This window comes from Sturnira hondurensis, unplaced genomic scaffold (genome assembly GCF_014824575.4).
Source record: "Sturnira hondurensis isolate 20B ecotype Veracruz unplaced genomic scaffold, ASM1482457v3 Scaffold0001120, whole genome shotgun sequence".
NCBI classification, from domain to species: Eukaryota; Metazoa; Chordata; class Mammalia; order Chiroptera; family Phyllostomidae; genus Sturnira; species Sturnira hondurensis.
In genome coordinates, this window is record NW_028073751.1 from 1,724,154 (window position 1) to 1,742,149 (window position 17,996).

Genomic DNA, 17,996 nt, shown 5'->3' on the forward strand with positions numbered 1-17,996 from the left:
GTAGGGCTTCCAGTCGGGTTCTAGTGCCACTCTGCCACAAGTCTTGAGGTCTGTTTCTCTTGTAAAGCAGGGGGTGGGCCTACGTCACTTTTCTTGAAGGCTGTGACTGGGGAACACCTGTGGCACTCCTCAGAGGAGTGTGCCCAGGTCTTTGGGGCACCAGTCACGGATGGGGCCTATAAGGACCGCGCCCGGAGACTCACCTGTGCTCTGAGCGGTGACTCACTTGCCTTCCCTCCTACTCTGGCTGTTCCAGGAATCACCGCTCCTCCTTCTTCTCGGGGCCTGGGGTGGGGTGGGAGGGCATTCCCTGCTTGAGAGCCCACTAGGAGCCTGGGAGGTGTTAACTGCGGGGGAAGGGCGGGGTGCACGAGGTCCTTTTGGGGGTTCCAGCCTGGCGTCGCCAAGCTCTCTTGGTTGGGTGCTCTCCCCCAAAAGCGAGGGCCGGGAAAGCAGGGCAGCAGCGGGAGGAGCCAGGAAGAGCGCGTCGGAGGGAGGTGCTGGGAAGGGCGGGCGGCGCCCGGGCCGCGGGGCGGGGGCCGCGGGCGGGGGGCGGGCCGGGGGCGGGGGCGTCCGGCTGCCCATTTCCTCCTCGGAGCCGGACGGGAGGAAGACAAAGCGGCCTCCGTCGGCATCGGGCCTCGGAAATTTTCCTGCCCTCGCCCCGTTCGCCGCAGGTAACTCTTCGCGCGGGCGTGGACTCCCCAGCCGGGTCGAAGAGCTCTTCACGGGGTGGGGAGGGGCTCCCTCTCCTCCGTGACCCCGCGGGGAATCGGGCTCCCTACGGGTGCTGTTGCTGCGTCCCGCCCGCTCGCCCTGTGGGACCCTGGGCCTGGGCCGTGGCCGGCCGGGTGGGGCCGTCCTTTTCTGGCGCTCGGGAAGTTGAGGGGCCACGGTGGCCGGAGCCCAGCGAGCCTCAAGCCCCGCGCCGACCGCACTCTACCTCTCGGGAAAGTTTGTCCCGGTTTCTAAACTTTGTTCAAGTGGCCTCGGTGCGCGCGCCAGGCCCCCGCTGGGCCCCCACGGCTGCCGGTGCTGCGGAGTCTGCGCGTTGTTCCCGATGCGGAGACGTTCGGGAACTGAGTTTCCCGGGGAAGTGATTGTGGTTTGTGGATTCCGTGGTCGCACTCCCCCGCCCCCGTCACCGAAACTTCCTAGTCTGCTGGCCAGAAAGTCTGATGGCCCGCACACCCGCATTCCCGGGCGCGAACGAATGCGAAAGTTTGTGCGCTCGCTTTCTGACACTCTGCTTGGGAAGGTGCGCCACACCCGTGTAGACTTTTGGCGTGTACCAAGTTAACCTTTGTTGCGCTGTTACTTAGGCTTCTGGCGCTGGTTAATTGGAAGCTCTTAACTCGGATCAGCCGTAGTTCTGAGTGGCGTTAGGGTCTTTTCTTGTTGACTTTTAAAAGAGTGTGCGTGTAGTGAAGCACTTGTTGGAAAAAATGTTGACTAGAATGCCTAACCTTGGCCTGGCAGGAATGGCTTCCCAATAATGCAGGCGGCAGTTGGCTCAGCTCCAGGACTGACACCCTCTGTTGTCCTCCTTTGTAACATTTTTATGTTTGTTTTGTACAGAATTCACAATTAAGAAAAAGTACATTACGTCTCCAACTAAATTAAGGGTATTTCATATTTATGTTGAAGGAAGTGATTACACCGTATTGTTGCAACAGGATACGAATTTCGGATATTTTGTTTAGAAGTGATTTTTTAAAAAGACTGTACAGGTGTGTTACTTTAAGAAACAAGTTTGTAAATCGAATTAATTAGGATGTGTTATTTGTTTTACAAGAGGAAGGAGCAGAGAAATTATCCATGATCTCTGCTCACTTATTTATTGCTCTTGATTTTTATTAAGTTAAAAAATAATTTCTTTGCCCATGTTCTTCAGGATTCACAGTTGACTAAGGTACGGCCTCTACCCGTGAGAGCTCACTGTGTAGTAGGGAAGGCACACATCCAGGTGTGTTTAGTACAAGGGAGGCAGATTGTTTTAAGTGTCATAAACAGTACTGATGAGTTACTTGTCTGTGGGTCTAATCTTATATAACATTGGGTTGGCCAAAAAGTCCATTTAGTTTTTTTCATAGGATGGCTCTAGTAGTACTTTTAACTTCATTTGAAATATGAAGATGTTTTGTTAGATCGTATTGTGACAGCTATTATATCCGTGTGCATTTAAAAAAATAAAAATTGGTGAATTTTTGTGTAGCCATTTTTAATATTGAATATGAAAGAAAATATGTAACATTTTTGGCATATTATGCTTTATTATTTTGTTTATTATGGTAAAAATGCAACTGAAATGCAAAACAAAAGATTTGTGCAGTGTATGGAGGTGCTCTGACTGACTGAACGTGTCAAAAGTGGTTTGCAAAGTTTCTTGTACTGTTGACATTTTGCTCAAATAATTCTTTGCTGTGGGTCTGTCTTACGCATTGGAAGATGTTGAGCAGCACCTCTGGCCTCCACCCACTAGAAGCCAATAGCAGGAGGGAGGCAACATACTCAAAATATCCAAATCAGTAAAGTTATTGGTGAAAATGAAAATGGGTCTTTTACAGAAAAAAACAAACAGACTTTTTGGCTGACCCAATGCTAATGATAAGAGAAAACTTATAGAGGCATGGAGAGGGGGCTTCTTTTGTTTGGATAAGGCCAGAAAGGCTTGGAGGGGGTGGGTGGGTGGTGGCATTTGAACTGGATGAAAAAGTAGGATTTTGTCAAAGGAGGAATCATAGAACTGCATGGGAATTTGTGATATAACTCTCTCCTGGTTTTCTTTATTCTTTTGGCTCTTGCCTCTTGTTCTCTCCCCACCCCGTCACCCCGGTCTGCTCATAGCCAAAATTCTATTCAGTATATCTTCAGTCCTTCACACCATTGATGTGGCATTACCCTCACTTAGAGATCAGGGGTGGCTGCTTCATTCAAGTTGAGGATCACTTCTCAGAGCTGTCTTCATGTCACCAAACTTGTGTGCTAAAGTCCAACCTTCTATTTTGAGTGCAGGTCTTGAGAGCTGTTGGGTGTCCCAGGTGCTTCTCAAACTGAACATGCCCATAATGAGACAACTCTTTCTTCTGGAGATCTAAACAAGAGGTGGTGATCAGCAATAACTGGCAGGGCCCTGGAATTTCTTAGAGAAAATAACAATAGTGTAAGACCTGACAGACAGATCTGGTTGTTGGGGTGGTGGTATGTGTGCTACTGAATATTTGAATAGAGAGAACAGGGGCCTCTGCTCTGTAAAAGTCCTGAGATGGGAAAGAACTCCATGTGTTTAGAGGCCTAAGAGAAGTCTTGTGTAGCTTGAATACTTTTTGGGTGGGTGAGGCTTCACATGAGTTCGTCAGGAAATGCCATGTCACATGTTTGGATTTTATTCTAAGATCTCTAAAAGGCCATTGTAGGGAGTTTTCATGATCTAATTTCCTCTTTAAGAAGATCACTTTGTGCCCTGTCTGGTGTAGCTCAGTGGATTGAGCACGGGCCTGTGAAGCAAAGGGTTGCTGGTTCGATTCCCAGTCAGGGCACATGCCTGGGTTGCAGGCCAGGTCCCCAGTGGGGGACACAGGAGAGGCAACCACACATTGATGTTTCTCTCCCTTGCTATCTCCTTCCCATCCCCTCTCTCTAAAAAATATATAAATAAATAAAATATTTTAAAAAAGATCACTTTGCTAGTGTTTGTAGGGCTTGTATTTGTGTATGAGTAGAAGTTGGCAGTTGAGCTAGGAAGATGGACTGAATGTGTTGGGGATGAAGCATCTGGTTTTGGAGAAATGAGATGGGGGTGGGGGGGTGGGGGGTGGTGCTTAAATGTGGATTGGCTGTAGGAGCCTAGGTTTATCTGTAACTTGATTCCTCACTGATGGACTCAGCAGGAATATAGCCCCTGCCCCATTTGTATGTATACCATCTCTTTCATGTATTGCTCTTACCTTGGGACTCAGATTAGCACTTTACTTTTTTTTAAATATATTTTATTGATTATACCATTACAGTTGTTCTATTCCCCCCTTCATTCCCCTCCACCCGCACACTCCCTCCGCCACCATTCTCCCCCCCTTAGTTTATAACCACGTGTCTCAAGTTCTTTAGATTCTTTATTTCCCCCACTATTCTCCCCCTCCCCCCTATCTATTTTCTACCTACCATCTATGCTATTTTCTGTGCCTTCTCCCCCCTTCTCCCCCTTCCACCCCTCTGTTTCTAACCCTCCATGCGTTCTTCATTTCTATGGTTCCACTCCTGATCTAGCTGTCCTCTTGGTTTGCTTTTGTTTTAGGAGTGGTTGTTAATACCTGTGTGTTTGCTGTCCTTTCACTGTTAATATTATTCATCATCTTTTCCTTATATAAGTCCTGTTAGCATTTCATATAATAAGGGCTTGGTGATGATGAATTCCTTGAACTTGACCTTATCTGAGAAGCACTTTATCTGTCCTTCCATTCTAAATGAAAGTTTTGCTGGATAAAGCAATCTTGGATGTAGGTCTTTGGATTTCATGACTTGAAATACTTCTTTCCAGCTCCTTCTTGCCTGTAAGGTTTCTTTTGAGAAATCAGCTGACAGTCTGATGGGTATTCCTTTGTAGGTGACTGTCCCCTTATCCCTTGCTGCTTCTAGGATTCTCTCCTTGGCTAATGTAATGATGATGTGCCTTGGTGTGTTCCTTCTTGGGTCCAACTTCTTTGGGACTCTCTGAGCTTCCTGGATTTCCTGGAAGTCCATTTCCTTTGCCAGACTGGGGAAGTTCTCCTTTATTATTTGTTCAAATAAGTTTTCCACTTGTGGCTGTTTCTTTCCCCCTTCTGGTACCCCTATAATCCAGATGTTGGAACGTTTAAAGATGTCCTGGAGGTTCCTAAGCCTCTCCTCATTGTTTTGAATTCTCATTTCTTCATTCCTTCTGGTTGGATGTTTTGTTCTTCCTTCTGGTCCATTCCATTGATTTGAGTCCCAGTTTCTTTTCCATCGCTATTGGTTTCCTGGACATCTCCCTTCATTTCAATTAGTTTAGCCTTCATATGTTCCTCTAATTTGTGACTATACTCTACCAATTCTCTGAGCATCCTGATAAATAGTGTCTTAAATTGGGCTTCTGAGAGGCTGGCAATCTGTTGGTCGCTTAGAGCTATTGGCTCTGGGACTTTGAGTTCCTCTTGCGCCATCTTTTGGGCTGTTCGTGCCTGCTAAGTAGCAGGATTGGAGCCCTAGGTTTTCACCAGAGCAGGGCAACTCAGTCGCTGGGTTGTGACGTTGTATGTGGGGGCGGGGTCAAAGAGGTACAGTGGCTTCCCTCTGCCGCCCGCTGCCGCGACCCCCACCGGCACCACAGCCACCACTGTCTCCAGGCCCACGCTTTTCGTTTCACTGCACTCGACTGTGCCACCGCTGTCAGCCCTCCACCACTGGGTTCGTCCCCTGGGGCCTGCGTGGTCCGTCTCACTGTGCGCGAATGTGCGACCTTGGTCAGTTTGCCCTGCACCCCGACTGGCTTTGGGCTGCCCGTGCGCCTAGCGCCTAGGTCGGGGGATCTGTCCTCCCCAACTCAGCTCCGCTGCTGGTTCCCCCTCTCTTACCGTCCCGTTGAACTGTTCGTAGCTGTCGGACTTCCGTATAATTCCGTGTTCTGGTCTTTGGGTGTGTTCTAGTTCTCCAAAACTTTTGTTGTAGTCAAACTTGGTTGTGGGAGAAGGCACAGTGTTTCCACCTATGCCTCCATCTTGGCGGAAGTCCAGCACTTTACTTTTTGATAGCAAACCTCTTCTTGCTGGATGGGGTACACCTTTATACTGTGCTATTATTGATGTTTGGTTTGCTTTTTGTGCTACAACGTGAGCCTGTCAGCTTTGTGAAGACAGGGATGTATAGCCTTAGTCTTTGGCACTGTACCCCATATGAAGGGCAAATTAGGTGCTTTGTTGAGGGGAGGAGGAAAGAGTCTTTTCTGTCTGGAGTCTGGCTTTTGGGTGGAACTGTGGCAGATGAGGATACAGATTATGGAGGATCTTGAATACCAAATTGCTGTTTTGGTCAGGTTGAGAATTATCTCTGATTCATTCTTCTTCCTTTCTACCCAGATCTAATCATCAATGAAATCTTTGTGCTTTTGCTTAGTTTAGATTATCTTCTTATCTTTAAACTATGAAACTTCTTGTTCTCTGGGTAAATTGTTCCATTTCCCCCCATTTCTTTGTCTAGAGCACCCTTTTCTCTCCCTCATCTATCTGACAAACTCATGTATTTTTAAAAACCCACTTTAAACGTCACCGACTCAGGATTTTCTCTTGGCTGTCAGGGCTTCTTGGGTACCTTGTGCAACTTCTGTGGTTGCATCTTTTATAAATAAATAAATAAATAAATAAATGTATCTTTTTAAAGATTTTATTTATTTATCTTTAGAGAGGAAGGGAAGGAGAGAGGGAGAGAAATATCAATGTATGGTTCTCTTGTGTTTCCCCTGCTGGGAACTGGCCTGCAACCTAGGCATGTGCCCTGACTGGGAATCGAACCGCTATACTCTGGTTCGCAGGCCTGTGCTCAATCCACTGAGCTACACCAGCCAGGGTAGGACTTTGTTTTTGATAAAATTTTTAAACATTAAAGTAAAACACACATAAAAGTATAACTAACATACATGTAGAAAAGTACTCAAATCATGAGTAGCTGCTTAATAAATTATTTGTCTGAATACCACTCATATCCACCATCCAGATCAAGAAATAGAAAATTACATGTATTCCAGGAATCCCATTTTGTTCCTTTGCAGTTACTATCAACCTCTACGTTCCCTTCAGTTTTTAATCTAAGACATTAAGGTTGTTCAATAAGTGTTCAACAAAGTTAGTTGAATTTCTTCCTGTCTTCTCCATCTTTCAGTCTTTTACATGTAAGCAGAACTCTCATTTGTGAAACTTACTGCTATCTTTTGCTGCACGCATTAGACTCTTAGTTTGGCATTGGAATTTAAGGTCTTCTAAATTCTGGCCTTTAAAAAAGTAAAAAATTACTTTTTAGCCTACTTTCTACTATTAATTGTTGCTGCATGTCTTTTGCATTTGCCAAGCATTTATACTGGGATGCTCCATCCTTTGACACAAATGCTATCCATCTCTGAAGGATGATTAACATTTTTTTTCCATTGAGGCATTGGTCATCATTGCTGAAAGTTTTTAATTTGTCTGAAATTCTAAAATTTGGGCCTGATTATGACATTCTCACTCACATATCCTGTTTTTTTTTGGTGCCAAAATATATATATAATTTCCTATTTTAAACCTTTTACATATATACTTCAGTATAATTAAGTGCATTCACATTGTACAACCATCACCACCATCCATATCCAGGACTTTTTTCATTTTCCCAACTGAAGCTCCATATTCGTTAAACAGTAACTTCCACTTCTTTTCCTCCAGCCCCCTGGCAACCATGATTGTACTTTTTCCCTCTTTGAATTTGACTGCTGTAGGCACTTCATATAAATGGAATAAACAACAAACAATTTGACTACTCTAGGTAGTAATAAGTACAATAAACAAGAATTATGTGGTAGGGTGTCTTCTGCCATTGCTAATTTGTTCTTTTATGGCTAGTTTGTTTTACTTAACATAATTTCTTCAAGGTTCTCATGTTGTAGCGTGTGTCAGTTTCTTTTTAAGGCTGAATAACATTCCATTATTTATCTGTTGATGGACACTTGGGTTGCTTTCCCTTTTTGGCAGTTGTGAATGTTGCTGTGAACATGGTTGTACAAATGTGTGTGTGTGTTCCTGCTTTTAATTCTTTTGGGTAGAGTCCCAGAAGTGGAATTTCTGGGTTATATCATAATTTTATGCTTATATTTCTGAGGAACTGCCATACTATTTTCCACAATAGCTGTGCCACTTTATGTTTTTTATCACAAATACATAAGAATTCTAATTTCTAATTTCTCCACATGCTCACCAACACTTATTTTTAATAATAGCCATCCTTTAAAAAAATATATATTTTATTGCCCTGGCTGGTGTAGATCAGTGGTTGAGTGTGGGCCTGTGAACCAAACAACCGAGGTTCGATTCCCAGTCAGGACACATGCCTGGGCTGCAGGCCAGTTCCTAGAAGGGGACGCACAAGAGGCAGCCATACATTGGTATTTCTCTCCCTCCTTCCCTTCCCCTCTAAAGATAAATAAAATCTTTAAAAAATATATATGTATTTTATTGATTATACCATTACAGTTGTCCCATTTCCCCCCTTCATTCCCCTCCACCGTGCACACCCCCCATTCTCCCCCTTTAGTTCATGTCCATGTATCACAAGTTCTTTAGCTTCTACATTTCCCCTACTATTCTTGCCCTCTCCCCTGTCTATTTTCTACCTACCATCTATGCTACTTATTCTCTGTACCTTCTCCCCCCTTCTCCTCCTCCTACTCCCCTGTTGCTAACCCTCCATGTGATCTCCATCTCTATGGTTCTGCTGCTGATCTAGATGTCCGCTTAGTTTGCTCTTGTTTTAGGTGTGGTTGTTAATAACTGTGAGTTTGCTGTCCTTTCACTGTTCATATTTTTTATCTTCTTTTTCTTAGGTAAGTCTCTTTAACATTTCATATAATAGGGTTTAGTGATGATGAATTTCTTGAACTTGACTTAATCTGGGAAGTGCTTTATCTGTCCTTCCATTCTAAATGAAAGCTCTGCTGGATAGAGCAATCTTGGATGTAGGTCCTTGCATTTCCTGACTTGGAATACTTCTTTCCAGCCCCTTCTTGCCTGTAAGTTCTCTTTGGAGAAATCACCTGGCAGTCTGATGGGAACTCCTTTGTAGGTGACTGTGCCCTTATCTCTCGCTGCTTCTAGGACTCTCTCCTTCATTTTCACCTTGGCTAATGTAATTCTGATGTGCCTTGGTGTGTTCCTCCTTGGGTCCAACTTCTTTGGGACTCTGAGCTTCCTGGACTTTCTGGAAGTCTTATTTCCTTTGCCAGATTGGGGAAGTTCTCCTTTGTTATTTGTTCCAATAAGTTTTCCACTTGTTGCTCTTCCTCTTCCCCTTCTGGTACCCCTATAATTCGGATGTTGGAACGTTTAAAGATGTCCTGGCAGTTCCTAGGTCTCTCCTCATTTTTTTGAATTTTTGCTTCTTCATTCTTTTCTGTTTGGTTGCTTCTTTCTTCCTTCTGGTCCACTCCATTGATTTTAGTCCCAGATTTGTTTCCATCACTATTGGTTCCCTGTGCATTTTGCTTCATTTCACTTAGTTTAGCCTTCAGATGTTCCTCTAATTTGTGACTAAAATCAACCAGTTCTGTGGGCATCCTGATCAGCAGTGTTTTGAACTGTGCATCTGATAGGTTGGCTATTTCTTGGTTGCTTAGAAGTATTGGCTGTGGGACTTTGAGCTGTTCTTCTGCTTGAGCCATAATGTTTTGGTCTGTTCGTGCCTGTTGCGTGTGAGGGGCGGAAGCTTAGGTGTTCACCAGGGTAGGTCATCCCACTTGCTGGGTTGTGACTGGGGACAGGGTTAAAGGAAGCTGTGGTGTTTTTTCTGCTCTCCTGGATTTTGGTCCCCTCTGCCCCTCCCCACAAGCACATTGGGCCCTTCTGGTGCTGGTTCCCGGGTGGGTGGGCTTGTGTACGTTCTAGAACCCTGTGGGTTTCTCCGGCGAACTCTCCTGTGAGCCTGGGAGCTTCTCCTGGCACCTCAACTCCCGAAAGTTTTTTCAGTCGGTGCTTTCAGGCTTTATTTCTCGTCGCTGGGGCCCTGGGTTGTGCAGTCTGTCTCACTGTTCGTTTTTTAACCTGGTTTATGTGCGTGTGAATATGTGACCATGGTCAGCCACCTTGTGCCCTCACTGGGCCTGCCCGCTGCCACCTCACGCCTGGGATCTGCCAACTGCCGCCTGCATGCCTGGGTTGGTCCGGCAGCCACAGCTTTTTTCTGATGTGACCCCTCTCTGCCAACTGCAGACTTCACCCCTCTTATCGATCTGGATGAATGGTTCGTTCTTGTCGGACTTCAGTACAGTTCAGTTTTCTGTCTGTATTGGTTTTGTTTTGTTTTTGTTTCTAAATCTTTGTTTTCCTTAAATTTGGTTGTGCAGCTAGGTACAGTGTTTCCACCTCTGCCTCCATCATGGCTGGAAGTTCTAATAATAGCCATCCTGATGGATGTGAGGTGATCATTTCAGTTTCGATTTGCCCTTAATGATTAAGTGATGTTGAGCGTCTTTTAATTTGATTATTGGCCATATGTATATTTTCTTTGAAGAAATCTCTCCTCAAGTCCTTTGCCTGTTTTAGTCAGTTTTTTGTTGTTGTTGTTGGATTGTTATAGCGTCTGGATATTAATCCCTTATTAGCGCATGGTCTTACAGGGGTGTCAAACTTATTTTCACTAGGGCTCCACATCAGCCTCGCAGTTGCCTTCAAAGGGCTGAATAAATGTAACTGCTCCTTAACAGTTAAGTGAGAGCTCAGCACAGCCACTGGCTAGAAACAAGGTGCTGGGCCTTGTGTTTGCCACGTGTGCCTTATTAGATACATGGTTTGCAAATGCTTTCTCTTGTTTTATGGGTTGTCTTTTTACCCTGTTCATAACGTCTGTTGAATCAAAAAGATAATTTTTTTTGTTGTTGAGTTGTAAAGGTTTTTAAAATATCCTGGATATTAATCCCTTATCATATATCATTTGCAAAAATACCTTTTCCCTTTTTATAGATTGCCTTTGCACTCTGTTAATAATGTCCTTTGATGCACAAAAGTTTTAAATTTTAATCCAGTCCAGTTTATCTGTTTATTCTTTTGTTCCCCGTGCTTTTGGTGCCATCTTAGAAGTCATGACCATATTCAACGTCATGGAGCCTTTTTCATATTCCATGTCCCCCCCAGCTCCCCAGCTGAACTGTGAATGTCTCGAGGGCAGGAACTAGATTCCCAGATTCCTTTGTAATGACCACTTTACCCTCCAGTATGTGGTAAGCAAGGAAGATCTGGGGGAGAGAATTTTGAAAAAAAAAATGGAATTCTTAACAAGTCATAATAAACAATAAAGTATTATGTAGTAGGATGTCTTCTGCTATTGCTATTTTGTCACTGATTATATGTCTATTATCGGATAAATGGCGATAATGTGCTTTTTGGAGTTTTTAATCTTGTGAGTTCCAGCTTGAGAGTTTGAACTTTGTCATCTGTGTAATGGATAAAATTATTTACAAAGGATATTTATTTTAGCTTCTAATGTGATGAAATGCTGATTTATTCTTTCAGTTATGGAGTGTTGGACAAGTTTTTATCCATATGAAGTAGGTTGTCTTACAGATAAAACCAATGAACTAGTTTAGTATTTAAATAACATTAAGTTGCTGATTTACCTTTCTTAAGACTCTTCTAGACTATAAATTCTTTTGCCAGATGCTGAGCTTTAAGGCAATTACAGTCTTTTGTATCTTCCTGTCTCCTGTGATACCTGACTTATTTCTAAACCCATGGCAGATACTATTTAATAAATACCAAATTACTTGGGCTATATGTAGGATTGTGCCAGGTTGAGATGGTGGTGAAGGCATGGCTTTATATCCAGTTTATTAAAGTTTTTTTTTGGGGGGGTAAAGTTCACTTATATTATTTATAAATATTGTTAACATTTTGGTGTATATCTTCTAATGTTCTTTTCTAGGCATGTATATTGATTATATATAACTTGTGTAAAAACCAGATTTTACCTTATATGTTATTTTATAATCTTATGTCCATTGGTTATAACTTGAACATTTCCCCTATTAGTAACATCAGTTATTAATGCACCACTAAGGAAAAAGAAATACTCCCAATAAACTAGGAAATGCCATCAATTGTAAGATATATCCAGATTTTAAAAACTTAAGAATATTAAATGCCTATACTTTAAAATTGATGAAATATGTAATAGAACAGTGCTAACATAGCATTTTTTGCCTTTGATCAGATTTTTGCTCAAAATTAGCTGTGCAAAGTGATTTAACCTTTATGGAATAAACAAATTTAAGTTTATGCAGCAGGCTTCTATTCTTCTGTGATGGGTTTCTTTTCTGCAGGCTTCTTATGCTGGTTTCTTGGTAGCTGCAGCCTTTATTTGAACCAAAGGCTTCTTCTGTTTCCTAAGGCCAACAGTCCTCTCTCTTTTCTTCTCAACCACAGGCTTCTTTCCTGGAACCCCCGTCTTATTTGGTTTGGCTTCTAGCGCTGTTGCTTTCTCTCTCCAGAGGCTGTGGTTCCTGACCTTGACCTGGCAAAGAATGTGTGCCTGCGCATGGTCTTTGCATAAGGGTTTAACTTCAACATGATTTTCAGGTTTTTCAGTGGATTCTTCCTCAGGACTATGTGATGAATCTTGTGTGGATCTTGGAGGGCTTTTCGGATCTCTGGGCTTTTCAAGATTCTGCTAAGGTTTGTATTGAGCATCTTATACATGGGAAGGTTATAGTTACTGTTGAGGGAGGCAACTTAATGCCAGGTGTCGTATGATATAGTTCATCTAACTTGCGGAAAGCACTTTTAGTCCAAATGCAGAAGTGGCCCACATGCCCACCAGGAGCAGGTTTCAACGTGTTCACTTTGCTTACATTAAGCACCATAATTCCAGGGATGTTTCTGAAGACCTTGATCATGTTGCTCTCATTATAGATGATGGAAGGTCCCTTGGGATAATGATGATTTCTCATTTTGCCCTTGCTAGTTGTCATTTGCTGAGAGACATAGGCCTCCTGATAGGGTTCCAGGCCTTAAGTTTCTCCCTTCCAAGTACTAACCAGGCCCTACCCTGCTTAGCTTCCAACATCAGACAAGATCAGGTATGTTCAGGGTGGTATGACCATAGACCAGGCCTTAAGTTTCTTAAGATGCAAAACAGCCTCTTTGGTTTTCTTGTAGCCTTCAACCACCAAAGGAAGTTGGGGAACTTCCTGGAGGAGGGGTCCTAGAGGGAACAGTGCTGCTTGCTCGAGGCTTTCAGTCATTTCCCTTGATACCCACAAGCAAATTGGGCCCTTCTGGTGCTGATCCCTGGGTGAGTGGGTCTCTCCAACAAGCTGTCCGGTGAGGCCGGGAGTTTCTCCTTCTGCCACAACTTCCACAGGCTTTTATAGTCAGAGGTTGTGAAGCTTTATTTCCCTGTGCTGGAACCCTGGGTTGCACTGTCTGTCTCATTTCCCAGTTGTTTCCCCTGGTTTATCTGCATGTGAATGTGGGACTGCTGTGTCTGCCAACCATGCCTTACCCGCTGGGTCCTCTGGCTACCACTGCCTTGCCATGTGTCCTTTCCACCCTGGCTGCGGGTCTCTACCCCTCCTGCCAGTCTGGCTGAATGTTTCTTCTTAAATCCTTGGTGGTTGGACTTCCATACAGTTTAATATTCTGGCATTTGTGGCTGTTTTTTCTTTTAAAATTTATTGTTGTTTTTCTTTTGGTTGTGCAATGTGGCAGTGTTCTACCTATGCCTCCATCTTGGCCAGATGTCCCAATTTGTACTTTTTAATTACACACCTTTTCCCCCATTCTGGTCCTTCTCCCTCCCAGCTGATAACCTTCCAAATGATCTCCATACCTATGATTATGTTTCTGTTCTGCTTGTTTGCTCACTTGTTTGTATTCTTTAGATTCAATTTTTAGAATTTCTTAGATTCAGTTGTTGATACTTTTTTAATGCTCATAGTTTTGTTCTTTTTCTTAAGTCCCTTTGACATTTCATACAGTAGTGGCTTGGTGTTGATGAACTCCCCAAAGCTTTACCTTCTCTGGGAAGCACTTTATCTGTCTTTGGATTCTAAATGATGGCTTTGCTGAACAGAGTAATCTAGGTTGTAGGTCCTTGCTTTACATCACTTTGAATACTTCTTGCCAGTCCCTTCTAACCTGCAAAGTTTCTTTTGAGAAATCAGCTGACAGTCTTATTGGAACTCCTTTATATGTAACTATCTGCTTTTCTTTTGCTGCTTTTAAGATTCTCTTTATCGTTAGCCTTTGTCATTTTAATTATGATGTGTCTTGGTGCGGTCCTCTTTGGGTCCAACTTGTTTGGTACTCTGTGCTTCCTGGACTTATGTGTCTATTTCCTTCACCAGATTAGGAAAGTTTTCTCTCATTATTTTTTCAAATAAGTTTTCAATTTCTTGCTCTTTCTCTTCTCCTTTTGGTACCCCTATGATGCAAATATTAGTATGTTTGTAGTTGTCCCAAAGGTTGCTTACACTATCCTCTGTTTTTGGATTCTTTTTTCTTCTTTCTGTGGATTGAATGTTTTTTTCTTCCTTATGTTCCAAATCATTGATTTAATTCTTAGCTTCATCAACTCCATTGATGATTCCCTAAAAATTTTTCTTTATTTTACTTAGTGTAACCTTCATTTCTGCCTGGGTCTTTTTTATGCTATTGAAGTACCCAATGAGTTCTTTGAGCATCCTAATAACTGGTATTTTGAATTCTGCATCTCATAGATTGCTTATCTCTATTTTGTTTAGTTCTTCTTCTGGAGTTTTATCTGTTCTCATTGGGTCCATATTTCTTTGACTCCTAATTTTGGCAGCCTCCCTGTGCTTTTTTCTATGTGTTAAGTAGAGCTGATTTGACTCCCTGTCTTAGTAACATGGCCTAATGTAGAAAAAACATACCCATAAGTTGGATGAGGTGGAGCCTTAGGTAATCACCAGGGTGGGGCAACTCATATGAACCCTAGGTTGATGGGGTCTCAGATATGGTGTCTGTGTGGGAGAGGGCATAGAAAAGGGACAGTGGCTGCTGCCAGGCCTCTGGAGTTTGGTCTGAGAGGAAGCTGTCCCCTGGCACTTGTCCTGATGCCAAACACTTTATTTCTCCCCATATGCCACTGGTGTCCTTCCAGCTGCTGCCCTGGTGCTGGAGCCCAGAGCGAGAGAGTCTAAGCTGTGAGTCTGCTGTGGGCCCTTTAGGGGAGATGCCTGAGAATCTGCAGTTTCTTCTGCTGCCCCAACCTCCACTGGTATTATAGCCAGAAATTATGGGGACTTATTTTCCTGGCACTGGAGCCCTGAGCCGAGTGGTCTGGTGTGGGGCTGAGATCCCTTACTTCTGAGGTATCCCTCCCAATTTTTATCTACCACAGTGTGGGTGTGGGACTACCTGTTCCATGTTTCCATTCCTCCTATCTGTTTGGATGAAAGTGACTTTTTTAATTCCATGGTTGTCAGACTTCATACAGCTCAATTTTCTGATGATTATTGGTGCGAGTTGTTTGGTAGTTTAATTGTAATTTTTGCTATGGTTGTGTGAAAAGGCAAGCCATATTTACTTATGCCTTCATCTTGACTGGAAGTTATCAAACGTTTTTATTTTGATAAAGTTCAACTTACCTTCTTTTTTTTGGCTCCTACCTCGGTTTTCCTTTGGAGTCATACCAGAGAAATCATTGCCAAATTTATTGTCATGAACATTTTGCCCTATGTTATTGTCTAAGTTTTGTTTTAGTGCATACATTTAGGTCTTTGATTCATTTTGAGTTAGTTTTGGTATATGTTCTTAGGTAATGGTCCAACTTCATCCTTTTGCATGTGGATTTACCATCTTCTCAACACCATTGTTAAAAAGTCTGTCCTTTCCTCATTGAGTAATCTTGACACCCTTGTCAAAAGTTATTTGACTCTATATTGTGTTGCAAATTTTGGTTCTATTCTATTGCGTTTGTCTTTTTTTCTCTACCCAAGTACCACACTGCTTTGAGTATGTAGCTTTATGGTAAGTTGGTGCCAAACTAGCGTTTGAAGCTAATAATGTTTTGTGCATTTAAATTTTGTGGTTTAACTTTTTTATATTTTGATTGTGGAGGTGATTACGTAACTGTTTGAGTTTGTCAAATGTCATAGACTAGTATACCAGAGTGAATTTTGCTGCATGTAAAAAGTGAAAAAAGTGAACAGGTTAAAATTAAATTCATTCAAGATGTGTATTTTACTACTTTCTACATATAAAATAAGGGAATAGTGAAAAATGTGGAATCAGTTATCCTTTCTGCTTTCCTAGCCCAAATATTTTTTCCTCATGAGTGACTGAAACACACCTTAAGAAGACTTAGGGGAATTTTGGTTATACAGTACACTTTGGAGGGTTTAAGTCTTATTAGTACCTTCTGTTTTCTCAAGAAGTTCAACACATCAGGCATCTGGGAGAGTCTCAGAGAACAGTTCTGAAAATTTGCCCAGGTGCTGGTGTGCTTGCTTCCAGACCTAGAAAATGTTGCTTGTGCAGCTTGGTGGTCTGCTTAGTGCCCCAGTGATGTGGGTGTCAGTTGAGTGGGCCAGAAATTGTGGGGAAGTGGACAGTCTGGCCTGACTTGCTCTGTGTCATGCCATTTGCTCACTTTAAGAGCACTATACTAAATTTGTCCATTATTGAAAGTTCAAAGTGTGCAGAAATACCATGTTTCAAAATAAAAGTTCAACATTGCCCTTTCTCTGTTTGGGCCTCTAAATGTTCATTATTTTCTTCTTTATTTTTTAAAACTGTCAAATATTTTCTTCTCCATGTTCAAGCATGCCCCAACTTCATTTCTAATGGAGCTTGAAATTAGCATGCATTTTTATTTACTCGTTGATGAACTGTCATCTATCAACCCCATTCTTTGATTGTTATTTAATTTGTGCTTTTTCACTGGCTGCAAGTTTGGAGTAATGCATATAATGTAAATACAGTTCAAAAGGCAACTTCAAGTGTTATTCTAAATATTTTAACAAAGATTTGAACATTTGGGACAGTTATTATATGGGTAGTATGATTTGATTTTTAAAATTTCTTGTCATCTGTTCCATGTTCCCATTATAATAAAATAAGAGAGGGAATTATATCATGGAAGTTATTATAATTTTATCTGTGAGATTTTTTAAAAGACTCAGAGGGCTTTACAGATAAAAAACTTACCATTTATATTAAAATTTTGTAATTAATAATTTATTGCAATTTAATCTTAGTATTAAATAACTAGTCTTATTCTCTTTTTCTAAAAGTTTATTGATTGACCTGAGAGAGAGAGAAGAAGGGAGAGAGAAACATCAGTTTGTTGTTTCACTTATTTATGTATTCATTGGTTGATTCCTTTTTTCTTTTTTAAGATTTTATTTATTTATCTTTAGAGGGGAAGGGAAGGAGAGAGGGAGAGAAACATCAGTGTATGGCTGCCTCTCATGGGTCCCCTGCCGGGAACTGGCCTGCATCCCAGGCATGTGCCCTGACTGGGAATCGAACTGTGATCCTCTGGTTCACAGTCCCGCACTCAATCCACTGAGCTACACCAGCCAGGGCTCATTGGTTGATTCTTGTATGTGCCCTGACTGGGGATTGAACCTGTAACCTTGACTTTATTAGGATGATGGTGTAACCAACTGAGCTACCTGATTAGGGCTAACTAGTCTTATTCCTTAGTTGATAATTTAAGAACTTAATTCTCTCCTGGATTGTTTTGGCTATTCCATTGAATTACATTGAGCTGTGGATTTCCCTCATTTTCTTGTTCTGAGATTTTAATTAAATACTGTAATATATAAATAGATCATCATTGTATTTTGAAAATGTCTTATTGCCATGGTTTATTTTATTTTGCTAGTATTTGACATTAGGAATTGAAGGTGTGAGTTAGAAGCCTGGTTAATGATCAATTTACATAATCTTGTACCGGTTTATTAACCAGGTTGGACTGCAGAGTGTTCTTGAAACTGAAAGTGCTGTCATAACTCAGAAAATGCATTTCTAGTGACATGAAGAATAGGAGTCTTTGTTAATAGTCCATTTGCCCTGTGTAGCTCCAATACCTGCTTTCTTTCCAAGCAAAGATGCATTGTTACTATTCTCTCATTGTATATTGAATATTTCATAATGTTAAATATTTGAGTATTAATCCAGGCTGTTAATCATGGTTTGTGAAAAATGATAGTTCAGTGAATAAGGGAGAAGCCGAAAGGGTAAGTTACTGTCACTGATGAATCAGTGTTTATGGAGATT

General features: G+C 42.1%; 1 protein-coding gene and 1 pseudogene across 1 annotated transcript in view; one reads left to right on the forward strand and one right to left on the reverse strand.

Annotated features, from left to right (window-relative positions):
- Positions 1–568: 568 nt before the first annotated feature.
- Positions 569–17,996, forward strand: part of CTNNA1 (catenin alpha 1) — a 198,758-nt gene continuing 181,330 nt past the window's right edge. Inside the window, exon 1 of the mRNA XM_037061371.1 lies at positions 569–677. The gene's annotated coding sequence lies outside the window, so the exon portion shown is untranslated. The remainder of the gene's footprint in view (positions 678–17,996) is intronic.
- Positions 12,024–15,401, reverse strand: LOC118997197 (60S ribosomal protein L4-like; annotated as a pseudogene).